The sequence below is a fragment of the Plodia interpunctella genome, chromosome 19 (assembly GCF_027563975.2).
Source record: "Plodia interpunctella isolate USDA-ARS_2022_Savannah chromosome 19, ilPloInte3.2, whole genome shotgun sequence".
Lineage (NCBI taxonomy): Eukaryota > Metazoa > Arthropoda > Insecta > Lepidoptera > Pyralidae > Plodia > Plodia interpunctella.
Genome location: NC_071312.1, coordinates 3,516,638 through 3,537,512, shown reverse-complemented (window position 1 = coordinate 3,537,512; position 20,875 = coordinate 3,516,638). Strand labels below are relative to the sequence as shown.

At 35.4% G+C, this 20,875-nt stretch overlaps 1 protein-coding gene and 1 long non-coding RNA gene across 5 annotated transcripts in view; both read left to right on the top strand.

The window, feature by feature from the left end:
- Window positions 1–20,875, top strand: part of shg (shotgun) — a 187,224-nt gene that overhangs the window by 96,282 nt on the left and 70,067 nt on the right. The window lies entirely within an intron of this gene.
- LOC128678066 (uncharacterized) overlaps window positions 1–20,875 on the top strand; it is a 47,016-nt gene that overhangs the window by 11,408 nt on the left and 14,733 nt on the right. The window contains exon 2 of the long non-coding RNA XR_008405602.1: window positions 5,820–5,866. This is a non-coding gene — a long non-coding RNA (uncharacterized LOC128678066). The remainder of the gene's footprint in view (window positions 1–5,819; window positions 5,867–20,875) is intronic.

Genomic DNA, 20,875 nt, shown 5'->3' with positions numbered 1-20,875 from the left:
GAAAAACACTTAGCGAACATGATTCACATCTGCGCACTCGGATAAAGAAAATCTCAGTGGATACAATGTAGAATTCAGCTTGGCATAAAATTGTCCATTCTTGGACACGTCTGGGCCAATAAAAAAGATGCATGTTGCAGTAATAACATGAATTCCCGTTGTTTTATGGTATGTCTGCAGCGGATACTGAGAGTGCCGAAGCGGCATGTCGCGGCCAGTGTGCGGCCTTGTGCATTTGCCAAATTGGCCAAACAAGGATTATTTTTATTTATTTATTAATTTAAATATATACTTTGTGTTTTTTTGCCTTTTTACAGACTCGCTTATCTAAGCATTTTCCAATTTCATTCCCGGGTGTTCAACGTCAGAGTCGCTTTTATATTTATCTCGTACATGTGTTATTCGGCGTAGGCTAGGTATTTTGTTTCTTTTTCTCAATTGGTTTTGTCCTCTAGACTTTTAGACTCCACTACACTTATTTTCATTTAGAACTCTAGGTCTAAGCTGCCATTGCAAATAACTTCAATGAAATTAAAAAAAAAACTATTGATTAATTAACATCGTAGGATATAAATACTAAACTTTTTTAAACTCGTCATCATCATGTAATTTAAGAGCGAGTATCTTGTCGCTGGAGTTCCTTCCATTGTTCTCTCTCCAAAGCCAACTCCTTCACTTCTTGATACGACACGACACACACTTTTTCTTTTATTTGTTGTTTAAATATCTCTTGGTCTTCCTGGGACCCTGTTCCTTCCACCTTTTCTTTCTAAAATTTCTTTAAACCCAATGGAATTTTATTCATTCACCCGTTTCTTTTGGTTTTTGGGGGATTTCAACCGAACAAGTGAAAACTTTGGGCATTTGTTGTAGAATTTTAAAAATGTCAATTTCTAGCAATGACAACTAACTTGGCAGTAATAATTTATCACCACTATGTTTTCATCTAGCGTTGCCATCGTGCGGAATAGTTTATAAACACTTGGAATCTGGGTTAAGTGTCATAAGTGTCATAACGCGTAATCCACGATACAGCCCCGTTACGGGAGCACCCTTTATTTCATATACAGCCTATTTTGAATTCGTTTATTATGCACGCTGTTCTATTTTTAAAACGATGCTAAATTACGACTCATGGATTCCAATTAAATTGCAGTTTTTGAAAATTTTCCATCCGTCAGACTAGGCAGTAGGACCAAGTTAGCACTAACTAACACACCAAGTGAACACGAGCACCCTGCTCGCCATCGTACCATATCTAGAAAAACAAAACAATTGACGAATCCAGGAAACGAAGTTCATTGGCATCGCAGACAATGTTCTTTTTTTTAATCATTAAAAGTAACTGTCGACAGTTTACTGTCATATTGTCTCAAGCAGTCCCGTTAAACCAATCAGGGCGGAACACAGACAAAACGTAGGAGGGCATGAAAATGCGAAAATAGAAATTTGTTGCCTCTATGTTCGGTGCCAACAGTTTTTGTAGTCTTGCGGCCAGTGTGTATTTGCGACATTGAAGTTGGTTAAATATAGGTTTATATATTCTTCAATGCAGTACACTTACACAAGTAATATTGAGACCTGTGTACTATTATTATTATTGCCATCAATGTCATTGTGTCACACGATTGTTTTGTCTTGAGTCGTTAGGTCAAAATGACAAAAAACTGCATTTACTGCATATAGCCAATTGGTCCCGGATGTTGTTTCTTACCATATATTTTTCAAAAATTGTACCGGATCTTCAAAACAAATTACCAAAAATGGCGGCTGTTGCAAGAATACCGTTAAAACTGAGTCTGACTCATCGGGTCCTGCCCTTAGCTACCAACCGCATCCGGCATTTTGTATTGTGTATACTTACTACACGCTCTAATTTTAGACACGTTGCGTGTAAGTGTGGTCATCAATTTGACAATGTCCTACTTTGGAATACAGTTTTTTTGTGTTCCAGAAAGCCCCAACGAAGCTGCGACGCGTCTTGTATGCGATAGTGAATGGATTTTTATATAATTTTGACCATTGGAAAATAATAAATCATATGAATTTGAAACATAATGATATATTTAAGTTAGTAAACTTTAGTAAACTTGACATACATTTGCAAAACATTACTCCTCAGTCTACAGGTTAAACTGAATCATGTACCTATGAGTCTCACAATACATAACCTGCACCCATGAGACTTATAAATGAAGATGTTTTTATTTATAACTTATTTCAGCTGATACACGATTGTGCGTGCATGCTAACGAAAAATACGGTTGCTTTAATAGTCCTATTAAAAAATGTATATGAAAAAACTTATAATATATATAGAATATTTTCAAAGAAAGAAGGTCGCCTTCATTGAAACAAAAAATAAAAATAAAAAAGTGTCGCGCGCTAAGTCTATTTTACCTTCATTTGGGTCTTGCGTAGCGATTCACCCTCTCAATAGGAGGCTGATGCCGTATTCGGGCCTCTCCTCGTCGATACCAAACTCATAAACGGTAAACGTCTCCTGGAGATGGGTTTACGCCGGGCAGAAAGTTTACGCCTAATTTACGCCCAGGTGCAAACAAATCTTTGGTATGGTTACTTTATCTCTTTCATCTCCCCATGTTTCCGGTTTTATATGGGGCTGTGGCGCAGCGAAGCTCGGGGCGTGAGGAAAGTGAGCGTAAAAATGACTTTAAACAATCTGTAGAATCGGTTCTAATTTTATAACCGGCCGCCTGTTTGACATCAGCCTTCCTTGGTAAGGCTATTGTCGCCTTGTATGACATCACGGGAGGATATGGAGTGCCTACTCTAGGGCGGGACCACACGTCACAGTTTTGGTATGGTTTACGCCCAGGCGTAAACGTATATCCGGGCAGGAACCTGTGTCTGCCTGATTCCCTTCCGTTTATTTTATTTTGCTGGATAAGGTAAAGATATACTTGCTTTTTGTATACTTTTCGCTTGACGTAAAAGTACTGATGCGATGAAATAAAATGTCAAGTGGCTGAAGTGATGTACCTATATTTTTGAAAATAGTCCATCACAAAATTCTGCGTGTGTGTGAAATTAAACTAACAATTGGAATATAGAACAGATAGACGATCAATGATTGGTGTGGTTCTGGTCTAGAATAGGACCATTGCATGTCCTAATTGGATGTTGTACGACGCGACTAAGGAACATATAGATTTGGCAGCCCATAGGCAACAATAGCATCTCTGATGAGGGTATAATATAATAAATAGACTATAGAAATATACTAGCAGTAAATAGAGCACACCTAACGTTTATGTGAGTCAGATACATCTAAACAGACAACAGTACTCAATAGTACTCGCGAAAGTACTCATTACTTTGCCACTATTTCCTTTTAGTATAGAGTCAATGACCTCATCACTCCGTAAGGGTACTAGACTAGCCAAATCAAGAAAAACTAAACACTGATAGAAATAAATGTACTCCTCAATTTTTTTACTGAATATCAAACTCATAAACGTCGATATGGTCTTAAACAAAATAGCGGGAAGACCTAGTAAAATTTCAGCATGATTAGCAACAGACGGCCAAAGTTAAAAAAACTTATCGAAGATTTTTATCTTCGATAAGCGGAGGTCTTTGTCCAGTGGTGGAAACAATTAGGATATTTAAATAAATATGATACAAAACATAATTTTTGACTTTAGTTGGTTTTCTGTTATTTCCATTTGTGCCCGAGACCAAACTCGTGTGGGATTCAAAGTATCCTATTATGGAGTGAGGTGCAATCATACAATGACATAAAACACAAAGGGCAAAAGAAGCAATACAATATAAGAAAGGACGTTAAAACAAGTAATATCGAATTAATGAATAAGAATCTTGAATACAACAAATAATAATAGAAAAAATATTATTAGGTAATTAGTATTTTTTACTATCCCCACTTATATCCTACATGACTCATCTAGTACGGAAACCGTACAAGTCGTCGGTCGGACGTGCTAAAATGTTTCACACATTTCTCTGTGCTAATTACCAAGAAACTGACCTATATGGATGTTGCTAAATATTTCATTCTCAGGAAAGTTTTTAATTAACATCTGCTCAACACAACACATTGCCTTGTTATTTATTCGTTGTTTTTTTTTTAAATTGCCGAGAAATGGTGTGGTAACCGTTTTCGCCGTGAAAAGAAAAATTGTTACTATTTTTATAAGCTAGGTACGTCTCAGGTTCTGTGTGTAATGGCGCGGATCTGTTTTTCTTGCAACTCAAATTTGAAGCAGATATCTTCAGCCGATGAGCTGAAATTTTGTGCACACGTTTGGATGACAATGCATTATTATGATAAGCATGACGAGATGTTGCATCCAGGAACGTCTTCAGACAAAGGAATGCCTCAACGGTTTACTGCACTGACTTGTTTTTTTTTTTTTCACACATTGAATGCAATAAGATCTCTCTGACAACAATAAAAGCTTGTGTCAAAAATAAAATTTTCGTAAAAACTTAGGTTATGCAAGTTCATTGTTCAAATATTTTTGTTGTGATGGATCCGTTGGGTAAAATTATGAAATCGACATAAATTAACCTAACCAAGTGTTTTGGCACAGTGTTTTTGTTTTAACATTACAAGGACCTATTGTTTGAAAAGTAGCTTTTTCTAAAAATGCTAGGCTTTTTGGCACCAGCAAAACTGCATTCTTAGTCCAATAGCTGGAAGCAATCCAACTATTTTTTTTTGTAAAATTAATTGATTTGTAGAAAACTCGGTCATTGAACGATTTTTCTGGTGATTTTCACTATATATGTATAATACAGTACAGTATTCCGAAATTATTCATACTTCATTTGCCCTTATATATTTTTTTTTGCTTATTTTTGTGATTCATAGATATGAAAAAAAGAATTTTGAAACTACTTATTTTTGCACAGTAATCTATGTATTAATCCAAGGTATCAGCTACCTCAATGCAAATTTTCATAAAAATTGTCTCAGCCTTTTGAGCGTGAAGTAAAATACTTACAAAACTTTCGCTTTTATGATATTAAAGGATTAAAGTCTACGAGTACACTGTATGTATGTGTGTGATTTCATCAATGTTTTAACTTTTTATTTGTATTTCAGTCATTAATTGCACTCGTTCACGCCTCAAATAATTTACGACGTGTCTTTAACTAAGATTTAAATACATTTTAAAACTTGAATCTTTGATGTTCTGTGTGTAATGGCGCGGATCTGTTTTTCGTTTACTGGCGAGGTTATTGACCTTGATTGCTGTCAGTCTGAACATATTCCATGTACAATCAGCCTTGAAAACGGAATGCTGTAGACTCAAGTGCAGCAACTGAACGCCCATTGAAAGATGGCGGAAAATTGTGTCAATTATAAAAAAAAATATTTCAAATATTTTTTAAATATTGACATTGACAGCCAGTATCATTTCCTAGTTATAGATTAAATAAGTGTTTATAATTTAGTACCTATATCCAGAATAATATACTGGGAATCAAATAAATACCTAATAATTATGTTTAATTTATCTAAAATTCATGAATTTATTTCGATAATATAGCGATTTCACCCGCATACAAATTTCACCAAATCGTACCCGTGGGATTGCGCCGCTCCTATTTAATAATAAATTAATCTATTATTAACTGTGTTTTGTAGTTCATACAAAGAACCTATTCTGGAAGTAATAATAAAAGCATTGGTTGTAGAACCCCTTATTTAAGCACATAAAATAGAAAAGACACACAGCACATAATAAAATCTTTATAAAATGTATACTGATGAATTTATATAAAAACGGACTGTACTTTTAATATTGACACTGTTTCTTTCGTTACAGGTAAACAATTTCAAGGCCGATATTTGCTGATTTTAACAATTCCACAGGTAAATTATTTGTAAATATTTATACATACGCAAGAAATGACTCAACCGCCGAACACGTTGTATGTACGAATTGTACAGACGTCACATCAACCAATACAAATTCATTGCAAATTCGCCCCAATTTCAATGGCATAAAGATCCATCTTGACTGCAATTTATTATTTTGCAGAAATAAAATAGGATTTTAAAAGCCTAAGCTGTTAACATTAAAGTTAAAGTTGCTGTTGTAAGCTTTACTAATTCCTATAGTTTACATAGAGAGAGATAAAACATCGAGTAGACTTGCAAAAAAATTTCACATTCTTCTTCATTTTCTTAATTAAATTGATTTGGAATAAATGTGTACCAGGACCAGCACATTTTTGTATTCTTCTTAAGGTCTTGAGAAACCTTATGAAGGGCACATAGCATGCACGAATCTGCAATATATCTTATTGAACAATATAAGTAAAAAAAGTAACAATTTTTCATTTCCCCCCACGATGAAAGGGGGATTACATCTAGGAAATAATCTAATATTTTCTTATTACTAAACTGCCACGTTCCCCTATAATTTATTGCATTGCATATTCCGTTTGAATTGAATTTCCTGATCGAGTACATATCACCCTTCTCACAGGGGCACGTCAATAGGTAGCCTCAGGCAATATTACGACAATAAATAAATATTATACATTTAATAAATCTCATTGATTACAATATAGACTATAAAATAAAGAAAGCGACCACAATTACAATAATAATCTATGAAAACTCGGGATATTAATACTATAGAATGAATGACACTTGAACTCGGCCCGGAACCGTGACTTGGGGGCTTACTATCGTCTCTTAATGCGGTCCATCAGGACTTAAACTGATATGCATCGAAAATTCGTACCATCAAGTTATTTTTTAACACTAATGCGTTAATCATAAACACACACAAATGCAACTTTGCATTTGAAATATTCCATAAAAGTTGATAGTAGGCTTAAAAAATTTAAGCCATATTAAAATCAACAGTAGCCAGCCAGTACGCCATTACCAGGCAATATAAGGTTTTCTTTATACAAAATACCATCGACTGATAATTATGTCTGTTGATCTGTGATTAAAGAAATAACTGTATGAATAAATATATATAAATCATAATATAAATTAATATTATATATATATTGCGATACATGCGATTTTGGGCCCATTAATGTTTGATTGCCTACTTATAACTTATATTTCTTCTTTAAATTTAAACGTACATATAGGTCCTATGGCACCATTGAAGTAACTATTGCTACGTCATTAGTTAAGAAAAAACCTGAAACGAATTATTTTTATTTGAATTTATATTTATGAACCTTACGAAACTAAAACATGATGTGCCTATTGTTCCAAAAATCCGTATTGGACCCCTCCATTGGGCATAATATTTGTAATAAAGCGCAATTACCGATTGTTGCCAATTTGATACGGGCGATTCGGCCCCCAGGGCTCTCGCAAATTAGTGCAGAAACGGTTAATATAAACGGTTTTTATAGTACTGGGGAAATATTATATTTAACTAGCGGCCCGTCCCGGCTTCGCTCGGATAACACCATAATACACACCTTCCCCAGAAATCTGTGAAATCTCTCTGTCCATTGCTGAAAACCGAAAAAAATACGTTTAGTAATTTTTTTAATTCATCGCGTTCACGCAAAAAGACGAGACAGGGGACTTCGTTTTATAGTTGTAATGTAATTTCACCAAAATCGGTCCAGCGGTTTAGTCGTGAAAGCAGAACAGACTTTCGCATTTATAATATTAGTATGGAAGTATGTATTTAGGATGTTCGTGATCCATTTGAAATAGTGGCGTCTCATCATAATCTTTAAAAAAATGTTCTTTCTGAATGTATTTATTTGTTTGCCTACTAACACCAAAGACAGAAATAACTAAGACACAAAACTGATGTAAAAAGAAGATTTCCCATTTGATACAAGGCGATAGACAAATATTTAAATCCGTTCCATTTTTAAAAATCGTACCGTCATTCATAATTTATTCATTTGCAAAAAAAAAACAAATCTCTTTACTGTTTATTGTTTGACACGCGCCCCGATCGCCGCGGGCTCCCATATGGTGTTACACTTCGCACCCCTGGCTCGCCCCTTGGCCCCGTGAAATCCGGGGGTCCATATGCCCCGACTAATTGCCCATTGTTGGACTCGAGTGACATTTAACGCGGATACCCGGGGATAATCCATTTGTGAGGAGCGATTAGATTTTCTTTTTATTAGCTATTTTACTATTTTTATTATTAGGGTTTCGTAGTGGATCTGTACGTCACAAGGTCCTTATCACTGGGTTGTATGTCTGTCAAAACTCTTGTTCTGAAATATCAAGTTGAAAAGTACCTATATCCTTACATGTTATAAAAAAGCATGTTATAAAAAAGTCCCTCTGTCGCGTCTGTTTGTCTGTATGAACGCGGTATACTAAAAACTGATCGGGCGAATTTTTGTACGGTTTTCACCCATACATAGTGTGTTTCCCGAGAAAGGTACATTTAATTAAATTATTATGGTTTTAGTCTAGCGAAGCCGCGACGGGCCGATAGTATATTTACAAAAATACAGAAATACAGTGAAACATATAATCACCTTTTTTGGAGCTTAATTAAAAATATCTATCGTACTAATATTATAAATGCGAAAGTTCGTGTGGATGTATTTTTGTCACTATTTGACGCGAAATTTACTGGACGGATTGTTATGAAAGGTACACGGGTATAATAATATAACCTGGCATAACATATAGGGTACTTTTTATCCCGAAATTGTCGCGGAGGCGAAGCCCCGGGGCACAGCTAGTAGATTATAAAATATTTTAAAACATTTAATCAGGATGTACAATTTTACACCAGTGTTCAGAAAACCACAGACAATTCGATTCGCCGAATTCCACTCAACCATTGTGCTTAATCAGACGGATTCAACTCAACCGTAACCGCATGTAAAAGCTAGTCGATATCACATACACATACCACGATTGGTCATTCCAAAACACGAGTTATAACATCGGTTTATATTAAATTCCTGGCGGTTATAAACCGGACATATTTCATTTATTTTGTCCCGAATCCCATTAAATGCATCTAGGGTGCGCCCTACGGCTAATCAAATAGTAGATATTAAGCGGCTTATTTCAGATGTTATATTATATTCGGTTATTTTTAAGTAGGGGACAGTACATCATTTAGTTTGATCATATTTGCGACTAGCTACATTGATGGGAATATGTTAAAATTAAAATATTACATATGTAGTATATTTATCATTAGATAGGTCAGTTTTAATTATATGTATTGATTTTAACAACATATTATGACATACGGCATACAATACGAGATTTTTCTACACATGAGTCGACAACTGTGACGTAAAACGTAAAAAAAATTGCGGCCCTAGTGGGCCGCAAAATTTCGAGTACATGAGTTAGCAGTTCCTAAGTCCCTAAATTAAAAGAAGAGTATATCAACTCTTAAAGTTTTAGCGCCTCTTGTTCCATGCTAATCTGCATTTTTCTCCAATTAAAATTCAGATAAGTACTTTCGTGTCCCTGTGTTTCGTATGATTCCCGCCCTAGAATAGGACCACACCATATCAAGGCAATTATCACGTAATGCTTTGACAATTGGTAGGCAATAAAAACATTCCCAAGGAGAGTTGACATCAGGCAATCGGCAGGTCATCATCAAAAATCATAGACAAATGTGAAATAAACGTACGATCTGAAACGTAAGATTCTTAGCGCCCTCGTGAAACTAGTCGCGAAAGAATACTGCATTACTACACTGCATTTTTCTTCGGTTAAAGTAAAAGATTGCTTATTGTCTCTGAGACAATAACAACGTCCCGAGCACAGCTTCGCCTTTCAGTCTCGGCTTTAAAGCCCTTTGCTGGCTTTGGTTTGAAAAAAAAAATGACAATATTAAAAGATTTTTGAAATTACTTCCCTTGCTTAATGCTACGGGGAGAATAGTTAACTAGACCACAACTGAAAATAGATAAAGAAACACGCAAAGTCGCCGCTCATATAAAACAATAATGAGGATTGAAAATTTATCCTAGATATATAGATCATTTATTCCTTAGAACATGGTGATACAGGGAATATATATGTTAAATTAAGTTAGCACAAAGATAGGATTTAAAATTAGAATGTAAAAGTAATTGCTTCATAAAATATATTTTACATATTTTTAGTCAAAATTAGCTCGTCATTACTCATCATACGTGTCTACTGAAACTATGTATTATATTTCCAAAGACGTTCTATCTGTTCTCATCCATGGTTAGTCAGACTGAATACTCATGTAAATAATGCTCAATAGTACAAAAGCTGTAAGCTCCACTCAATAGGGAGCACTTGGCACCCTCCTGTCATCAAAAGGACAGTCCCTCAACCGTCGATAACGCTAATAAGAATTTTATAAGACTTAGAGCTATAAATGTTTTGCAAGTCACAGTATTTAGCTTTATATTAATTAGCGAAATTGAACTTTTAACTTTGTTCCATTATTTGGAGCGATTAAAACTGAACGAATCATAACATTTCCATGACTGTAACAAGTGAATCTCGGTGGAAAGATTCTATTAGAATTGTGAAGATTATCGACTTTATAACCACTTCAGTGGCAGAATGCACGATGTAGAATATAGATATGCGGAGCGTATAGAATCTAGAGTATTACAAGTAAAACGAACGAGATTTTACTTTTCCAAATATCATCCATTCCAAATTTGAACAGTCACAAATGCCACGTAGCATGAATTCGGAATCTATATCACTGTTAACTCCAGTTCGTTTGTGCTGTATAGGAGTACAAGCACGTAGACCCCATAACGGGAGACGAGGCGTGAAGCGAACTCCTAAAACCACGTCGCAAGAGCCCGAGATTGCTCCACTACCCACGTTTCGAAATTCGAACACGAGCTCTCTACGGGCAAATAGCATTAAATGGAATTTGAACTGGCCATTTCAAAAATATGAAATTCTAAATTTAAATCGTTCTAAATTCAATTCGCTTCTACACATTCACCGATCTGCGCCGCGGCAGTAAACACGAAAAAGGTTGATCGTAATAAAATGGATAAGCAATAAATAGAAGGGCAAAATTTTGGGGTTCTGCCGTGTCGAGCCCCCGTGGTTTTTATCCGGTCCCTCATTAATCAGAGAGCTACCGGCCCCTGCCTCCCACAACGCGTCAGGCTTGACGAATTACGTAATTTTTGTCATGCACATACTTGTGTTGCCATCGCACACGCAAACTCATGTTGAGGTGGTCACGTGATCAATTTTAGGGGAAAATTCCTTTTCCTTTCGAGCGGCGACGAAAATGGCCGGAAATGTGAAGTGAAGTGGCTGTCAAGGAGTTTAAAAATACGCTGGCTTTTATTTCCTGTTTGATATCTTCTGACGTCACTTGAAAGATGAAGACGGAGACATCGCTTTATTTGAAAATTTTTCATCCAAATTTTTGACGAAAAGCGAAAAGTCACCGATGCATTTTTTTCCTATTTAAGTCCTCCTTTAGTAAATAATTACTAAGTTTTAAGAGAAAAAATTAAGAGAAATTACAGTTACTTACAAAGAGCTTTAACATTTCTAAAATAGCTCGCATAATTAAAAATAACCTAAACACTGATATTATAAGACAGCTTGAGCTATCTTTCTTTCCGGCAACACTATATGTTACTAATTATGTAAAATGAAATGGACCATGTTTAACTCATTAAAGATTATTCATTCATTTATTCATAATTTCTTAAAACTCATTTAATATCTAAACACGGCTATAAACCCGGCCCATAGAACCGGACACGACACAGTTACTTACGACAAGTAAAATGACACTGGAAAACAACGCACACGCAGCCAAATTAACTGCCATTTTAACCCTATACCTCTCCGCATTCTGGAATGTTCGAAACGGACAAACGCTTCAGAACCCCAATTAGGACACTCGTTAATGGTTCCGTAGTCGGGCAAAATTATAATTGCTAGGCGTCAACCCTTAATTTCTTACTGCCAAGGGCTTTTTACGATGATTTTTGCCCAGATTCAGGACTCGATTGTCGGCTTTTGAGGGTTGAACTATTTCGAGTAGTTAAACTGACTGGAGTTAGTTAAATACTTATCCAAAGGTATTTTGATCAAAATTTTAAGATCGGAGATATCGCCGCTTCGCTTCTTATATCTAGTTTAGACTGACAAAGTGTTTCTTAAGTAATAATGATGCTCTTGTCTTGGCTAATATTGCAGATTCTCATATCTCAACTTCGTGTGTTCTCGGTTTTATTCGGGGCTGTGACGCTGCGAAGCCCGAGGTCGGTAAAAAACTAACCTAACAATATTGAAGATTAGCTAGTGCTTTTACAACTGACCGTTGGCTGACGTCAAGCTTCTTTGGGAATGTTATTGTTGTCTATAATTTTTGCATTTGTGCATATCGCTTATTACGACATCCACAGAAGGAGTAGTCCTATTCAAGCGTCCACACTACACGTAAAATCTAAAAAAAAAACAAGAAACTGTCGAAATATGACACCAATTTCGTTCGATTGGTTCATTTGTCCAAAATGCTGTTATTAGACATCGTTGCATTTAAAATACAAACACTGCACCATTAGCATAAAGTTTTACAACTCACATTATTTTTACAGATGTAAAAGTCATTAAGTCGTTAAAACCACCGTAAATACTAATTGGATGATATTTTAACGATTTTCATTAAACAAATAAAATGTGAGCAGTCTAATTGTTTTTTTCGCTAAAATTTTTACTGCATATTGCATTCCAGAGAATATTCGGATTTGGATCCGAAAAATATACAAATCCAGTTCCTTTGGATCTACGAATTTGGGTTAGTTATACATGTTACGGCTAAACCTCGAAGTGCGGCTATACCTGAGTTCAGTCGGCTAGACTTAGGTGCAATCACTCACATATTGGTAAAATGTTACTTGGCTTGCTTTGACTTTGACTTTGACAGACAAATAGCAAGACTCGGTTGCATCTGTAAACTTTGACGTTAACTTTAAACTGCGCGCATCCGCTGATTAAATAAAAGGGGGTACTTGTGCCTTGTCGTGTGCTGGTTAAAATCCTTACGGACCTTACGCGGGTCAATTAGGAGCATATCGACTCCGCATTTTTCCAGTTTCGTTCGGGGTTGTGAAGCGGCGAAGCCTGAAATCAGCGTAAAAAACATTAATATTTTGAAGATTCGTCTGTGATTTTACAACCTTACGTCACGCTACTGACGTCAACTCTTCTTGGGAATGTTACTGTTGCATATCAGCTGCCTAGACTGTGTGACGCTTAGCGACCTCGTACGACATCCACGTGAGGATATGGAGTGGTCCTATTCTGAGGCCGAACCACACGCCACACACAAGCTATTTTTTCGATTCACTATAAGTCTCTAATAATAGCAGCATTTTCAAATGAAACTAATAATAAAATTGAAAATAAGTTTGTAGAAATATTATCGGACTCCCCCTATAATATATGTGAATAAATACACGTGTGAGGGACCCCTTACACAAACATATTGCAAAATAAACAGTAATGAATTCATATTTCTATCATACAAGAGCAACGGTGGCCGCTGTGTACACTTTTTGTGAAGTAAACATTAAACGATTTAATCGATTTTTTTTTATTGAAATAGAAAAGTTTTAGACATTTTTGGGTGGTTCAAAGACAAGAATGAGTTTTACTATATGACTTTACATCAATTACTCTGTACTGTAGCAATGTAAATTTGATGAATAATTGAATTTGGAAATGATTCTTTTCTCAAGAAAATTGACAGATTGTAATGACCGCGCAGCCACAGCGGTCAAAACGCTCTGCGAACCACCCTTTTGAGCCATCTAACAATCATATCTCTATCTCCTCTAATATATCCTGTTCATTTATATATTTTTTGTAATTTTGTACTATAAGTTTATAAATACATTAAAAATCCTAGCGAGTTCTCCTGTCCTCTGTTATATATTCTCACTTATACATTAAGTGGTTATAATCAAGTCTTTGAGGCTGCGAAACCTGGGGTCAGCATGAAAAGTAAACAATTTTGAAGATTTACGAGAAGATGTCTGCTTAACGTCAACCCTCTTCAGGAATGTTATTGTTGCCTATCAGCTGTTCACATTGTGCATATCGCTTAGTACGACATCCACGGGAAGAATATGCAGTGGTCCTATTCTAGGGTGGAACCACACGCCGGTAAATGAATTTTAAAATCAAGGACAATAATTTTTATTTGTTGAGTATATTTTCTAAATTAGAATGCACGCCTTGTCTATTGATTATATGTTAGTTCAGAAATAAAGTAGGCACTGCTCGGAAACCCGCATGCTTTTTCCACACTATCGTATAAAAAAGAACTTTTTTTTAATTTTCTGTGTCAATGGTTCAACACTTCTGCCGTGCGGTTTGACACGGAACTGCGTATCTGCCAACCCCTTATCTGGCATCGCGTGAACGTGGTATGGCCAATCGCACGCGAGCAGTCGTTGCAGATGGTCTATTTTACTGTACGCTTGTGTGTCTGTCTGTCTGTATGTCTGAATGAATCTTGCCAATGGAGACATCGATAGGGAAATACACAGCAATTTTTTTAATACTAGCGGCCAGTATTGCCTTCGCTCCGAATCACATTATCCATTGGTTAAAACCGTACGAAATTCCGTCAGATAGTTTTTAAGTATATCGCGTTCATAGACAGACAGATACGACAGAGGGACTTCTTTTTATAATATGTAAGAATTAGTTACATTCCAAATTTCATAAAATTTTTTTAGGATATGATTAATTTCTGTCAAACTATTGTTTACTTTTGTAAGTGAAGATGATATTATTATTATTTTCAATTCACCACTATTTCCTTTTCTTCTCTTAATTTCGCTACTTAATATCCGAATAGTATTACCGAAGTACATTCATTCATATAACCTCACTTTCGCTTTAAAGATATCCACTTATCCTTGAGGGTTTATTACCTCCAAATCCAAAGTTCTTGTTATTGCGAAAATTCCTATTCGCAGAGCGAATGAATCAGCCTCTGAATCTCGAATATTCGTGTATCGTACGTTCGCACGTGCGGCAGATTTTCAACACGTTATTGCGTTCCTTACATGCGATGTGCTAATAAATAAAAAAGTAATACACACGGATCCAACGTACAACAAATATTATTGTTGTTGTTTCTATGAGAATAAATTAATCCATTTATTCGATAAAATTATATTTTCGCAACTACCCTTTTTAATAAAAAGAGATTGTTGTGGGAGATTTATTTAAAAACACATAAATAAAATTAACTATTTATTTTTATTAAATAATATTGTAAAATATAATGTGTTTTCATTGGTGAATAAAGCGGTTGAGGACGCTAATTTTATTTTCAAATTAGGCATTTCTATTGAAAACTTACAGTTTTCCATTTAAATTCTGGCATATTACAGATTTTCATTTGCGTTTACATTTTGTTTTATTTGTGAACTTTTGGATATTTTACAGACAAAATCTCACGTAACGGGCAATCGCCAAAGTTTCGCGCGAAAGTTTGTTTTATGGAAATAGTTTGAGTAATGATACCAGCTTTGTCTTTCTATTAGGAAATTGTGCACATATTTCTGTTCTTGTCTGGAATTCATCGTTGTTATGGAGATCTATCTGTTTTATCATGTAAATTGGCATAAAAATGTTTTATGACTGACTACTTTCATATTATTAGTTTTCCTAAAAATCCTTATCTTGCAATCTTATTGGCAAAATTAATTACATATTTATATTGGAAAGACAATAAATATATATGTTTAATAATTTTGATATCCTTGTATTTTTTCTTTTGCTCCTACGCGTCTATTGGCTAAATGAAAATAAAATAACTTTAGTAACACTTCAAGATTTTTATTTTAAATAAAATGTTTTAAAATGTTTAGTTTCGTCTGCGTCACAGGTCGTTAATTATTAAAAAAAAAATGATCATGTTCCCATTTCTATATACTTTATGGGATATGTGGGATAGTATATATCCATATCCAAACGCATTAAAACCAAAACGAGCATTAGGATATTTTTAAAATATTTGATTCACTCAGCAAAAGTGAAACAATTTATACGTTTTATTAAACATTTCTAATGGCCGTATGTCACAAAGCAATCAATCGAAAGCGAGTGCGTTTTCGCGTTAAGTGCTTGCTAAATGTACACTTCCACTCGTATTAATAGCTTAGGGCCCACTGATCCTAACGACCCACGGCCCATTTCAACCAATATTGGACGAAAAATAATTGCAATCGGTCAGTTGGATCCATGATCGACTATCGCTTAATGAAATTAAGTAACGATTTTTTTTACAGTTATACAGTTAACAGTTTATTTATTTAACTATCTACTTATCTAGTATCGTAGTGTATCGTAGTATCCCAGTATATATTTCACTAGGTACATATTTTAAGCACTATATTACTGCACTCATGTTTCGCACCATTTTTTTTTTTTGTTTACCCAGGGGAATGCTTGTTACGCATCGAGTGTGGGACTCCTGGGCCGCTAGTCGGCCCAGCCTACCCACTAAACCCCTGGGGCGTTTTCACGCTGCCGTTATGGGGGACGTCACGGGGTCGCTAGGCATTCGACCGCGACGCCCCCCCGGCCGGCCTTTCGGCCCCGACCTAGGCGGGCAGCAAGCACAAGTGCTAACCACCCGCCCCTTACGCCACACGAGCGTGGCGCGGACCATCAAGTCACCAGCCAATGGCAGTACTACTGAGGGGACCGCCCACCAGGCCCAGAGCACCCACCAAAGTCTCTGGGCCTTGGGTTCCTCTTGGTTCACCGGGGTGGCTGGTTGTGTCAGACCAGCCCCCCCGGTTACTAAGCCCCACCATCGCGACAAGATGGGAACCCGTCGGGGGGTCATGTTTCGCACCAGCACCTACTTAGTAGTAAAGGCTCCAACTGAAAATCAGTGTATTGCTTCTAGAGTAATAACATCACTAAGTTGTGGGCTGTTTAGATTACTGCAGCACACACACCTATAATCACTTCTTGTACTTACCCACGTTTTGTTTTTTTTTTTTAATCTTTATTTTCTTTTTTTGTTATTATGTGTGTGTCTGTAGTTTTTTGAATAAACCTGTTTATATTTATATTCTATAACGATTAAGGCTCGTGCATACTGAATACGTATGCAGCTCGATTGTAACATATGCGTTCGTGTACACGTGCATCACACTTCCATATACGCGAGTAAGTTATCGTAAGTTGATGATTTGATTGTATAGTTAGTGTTTGTTCAGTGAAGGAAAACTTCGTGAGGAAACCTGCACACTGGTTGACTATTTATTTTACGAATACACAATAGTAAAATAATTAGTCAAATCAAACTAAGTAGTCACCTAATTGCCACTAGATAGCGGTAAATTTTTGTAAGAGTCATGTTAAATTAAATGCCTTTAGAAAATTTGTATAAAATCGGACACCAATGTTAGCAATTACACACTCTAAAATTAACCTAATTATTTTTTGTGTTTGTATTAATCAGACCCGCGATGCTTAGCGTGGGCCCTTAAGTGTTGTCCGTTTATTTATTTATTATTATGAATTAACTATATATAACTGTTCTGTGTTAAGTATTTTCAATTACCATCTCAAAAAAAACATCATGATTTAATTTCCCAGGGCTGTTTCCAAAAGTATAGAGATGCATTCTTTAAATATCGTAAATTAAAATTCCTGCTAAGGCAATTGCATTCTCGAGGAAGGACCGTTCCGTTTCTGTTTAACCGTTATGTAGATTAAGCGGCCTCGTTCAGAATAATGTTCCGATTTTAAAACGGTTCCGTACTCATTAATTTTGAATTAGGTTTCATTAATCGAATATTGCCAGTTATTCTATAAAATTATTGCCGTTTATATATGGATATTCATTGCTACTTAAAAAAAAAGAACTATAGTTTAGTAATGACATTATTGGCTCATAAGTACCATATTTCGTACTTTTGATTTCCATTAACAAAACCTATTTAAACATTATAATTACAATAAGTTTGTATTGTTATGTAATTGCCGTCTCAGATATGTAAAAGATGGAGTTTCTTATTAATTTATTTACTCTTAGACATTTACAATAAAATAATTATTATTATTTAATACAATAAAAAAAATAATCATCAATTTCCTTACTAATGGAACTCTTTCTATAATAATTTTAACCATTCTTTTTTCTATGCACAAGTCGGTAGCGAGTAGTAGAGTGTTTCCTGAATAGCAAAAACCCTGTGTCGCGAATTTTGTGAGAAGTTCCGAATTTTTCACCCGTTTCCTATCATGAATAATATTACCCGCCCACTCGATTCGCATACGGTCAATGTATTTGGTTAGGGAACCCTAAACGCGAAGATAGTTGCGATAAACCGAAAGATTTACAGCAGTATGCAGGCGTGGTTCAAATGTTTGCTTAAATACGATTTTATTTTTGAAACGGAACAGGAAACTGGTGTTTGTATAGGATGTTCTTTATGAATATGAGCTGGCTTTATCGCAAAGGAAAACTATTGGAGTACTTATTATGTGAATATGTTTTCGCATTTCCAGACGCTTTCAGCGGGATAATTGCTGAAGTGTTGATATAATACACATATTTGTGTGGCATGTTTCATTCGTTTAGTAAATGTTGTGGACTGTGCAGTTTCAGATATGCCGTTCAGTGCTCCAATTCAAATGACATCGATTGGAATAGTATCTATATAGTTATATAGTTTTGATTACAAGTTAATATCTTTTGCGTGCAATTTGAAGAATAATTAAATTGTATTCCTCGTAGAGCATCTCTTGTTAAGTAGTCACTAATGAGTCTATTTGTTAGAAGAATTTCAGTCTTTGTAAGAATTTAATTATATTTCTCCAGAATTCGTTTCCAAAAAAATAATAAGTAGAATAATGTGCATCAGTAGACCTTTGCGAGAATCAATCATGATACTATATTTCTAAAATCAACGCATTTATAGCAAAAACTGTGCGACTATAAATAACCTATTGGATCATAAATCTATACATATGGCGTCTAGCAAGGATCTAGTAAAAACCGGATCGCGTCAGCATGTTATAAAAACAAAGATATCGGTATCCGCTTTTATGCCATTTATACAAAAGTCACTTAAGTGATCCGTCCATGGCGGGGCACTACAGGCCACGTAATGGATACAGGCCTCCATCGCACAGGGCGACACTACGAGGAGGAGGATTATGGTTGAAGTTGTCCATATCGTTTGCCATTTGCCGAATCGAATCGAATTGTTTTTGTAATGCTGATTTTGAACATGTTGCTTTGTGGTTATATTTCTTAGTGATATAATTTTACAGACTGTCAAAACCTACAAGAATTTATATCCTACAATTTCATAACGCATAACGACGTTATAACTTCCTCCTTCTATATAAGTTTCCTTTTCTAACGTTTCAATTCAATGTTAATAAAATTGCATTTTAACTATAAAATACAGTCAAATAATACTGTTGCACCAGTATGAAACAGACATTTAAACTGCATACCATTCCTTGCATAGCGCGGGAGCATTGTGACAGACAGTCGGAAATTCGTAGCATGTCTACGAATTCCGTAGCCGCGTCGTAGCACTTGTAGCATTCACGTCGTCAAATGTGAGACTGGCCTTAAAACGCAATCGCTTTTGATTGTGAGTACTTATCTCGAGTAGGCATAGTCGGGTTAAGTTTGCTGTTTTATTATGCTGAGGTAAAAGGGCCGTGTTGCAGACCTCTTGAGGAAACGGGACAGAAATACTTTGATTTCTTGTGTGAGTGAGATGGATTGAAAGCATTTGTAAGAAATCTTGGGCTTTGACCAGCGCTTTTATTGTAACTAGTTCTGTTTGTCTTTATTAGTACTTGGCACAATAGTACGTATTATCATAGACCCATGTTCTACTCGTCACAATGATATTTTAACTTACAATTTTATGTTTATTGTCACTGAAGTTCTTTGTATAAAATAACTATAAAATACGTTTTACTATGTGCTAATGTATTTAAAAAATGTTTTTTTTTTAATTTTTACTATTGCTTTATATATATATATATATATTTTATATTTTCATAAATTGCAAAAATGTCGAAGCTTTAGTAACTTATCAACATACTTTTTATTTTAGACATTTCGAAAAAAGATGACTTGATGGCTAAACTATTGTCCAGAACAACTAACAAATGACATCCAGTTTTACACCAGAAAGTATAAATTAACGTTTTATGATAATAGCAGAGAGGGTACATTACAAGAATTGACAAAGTTAAATTGAAAAGTTTTATCGTATACGGAATGGAAATTTTGCGGAGTTTTTAACTTGTTATTTTAAAGATTGATTTTTCGTTTTCAAAATATTACATGTGTATAATATATATAGACGTAATAATTCTAAGTACGAAATTTGTAAGTCCGGCCATTACCATTAGGCACTCAATGTAACACTCCTTCAGCCAGAAAGCTCTGACATAGACTAAAATTATTTATTTATGCGAGATGTGAGTGAATACAAACCTACAAAAAAAATGTACCTAACGCCGTAACGAGATGTGGTTAGTAGCAATTTAGCGGAATAGAAATCTGCTATCAATATATTATACTAACTTAATAAAACTGATGATATATTTGTTTAAACGCGCAAACACTTAAAACCACCAGTATGAAAAATATTTTTCACATTCATGGCAGTATCTGTATATGAATCGTAAAATTCCCGCTGGCCTTGGCACACGTCCTTTCTTCTTCTTCCTCTTCACAGTTTTAAAGATATGTGTAGTCATTTTGGCTCGGGGGCATACGTCACCCGCCACTACGAACGTAACTAAAAATATATTCACACGTAAAACCACTTACGCCAAGATGACTTGCAGGATTCGATTACTACAGAGGTTTTCACTCAGACTGCCTGTGTGGACACTTTATTTTTT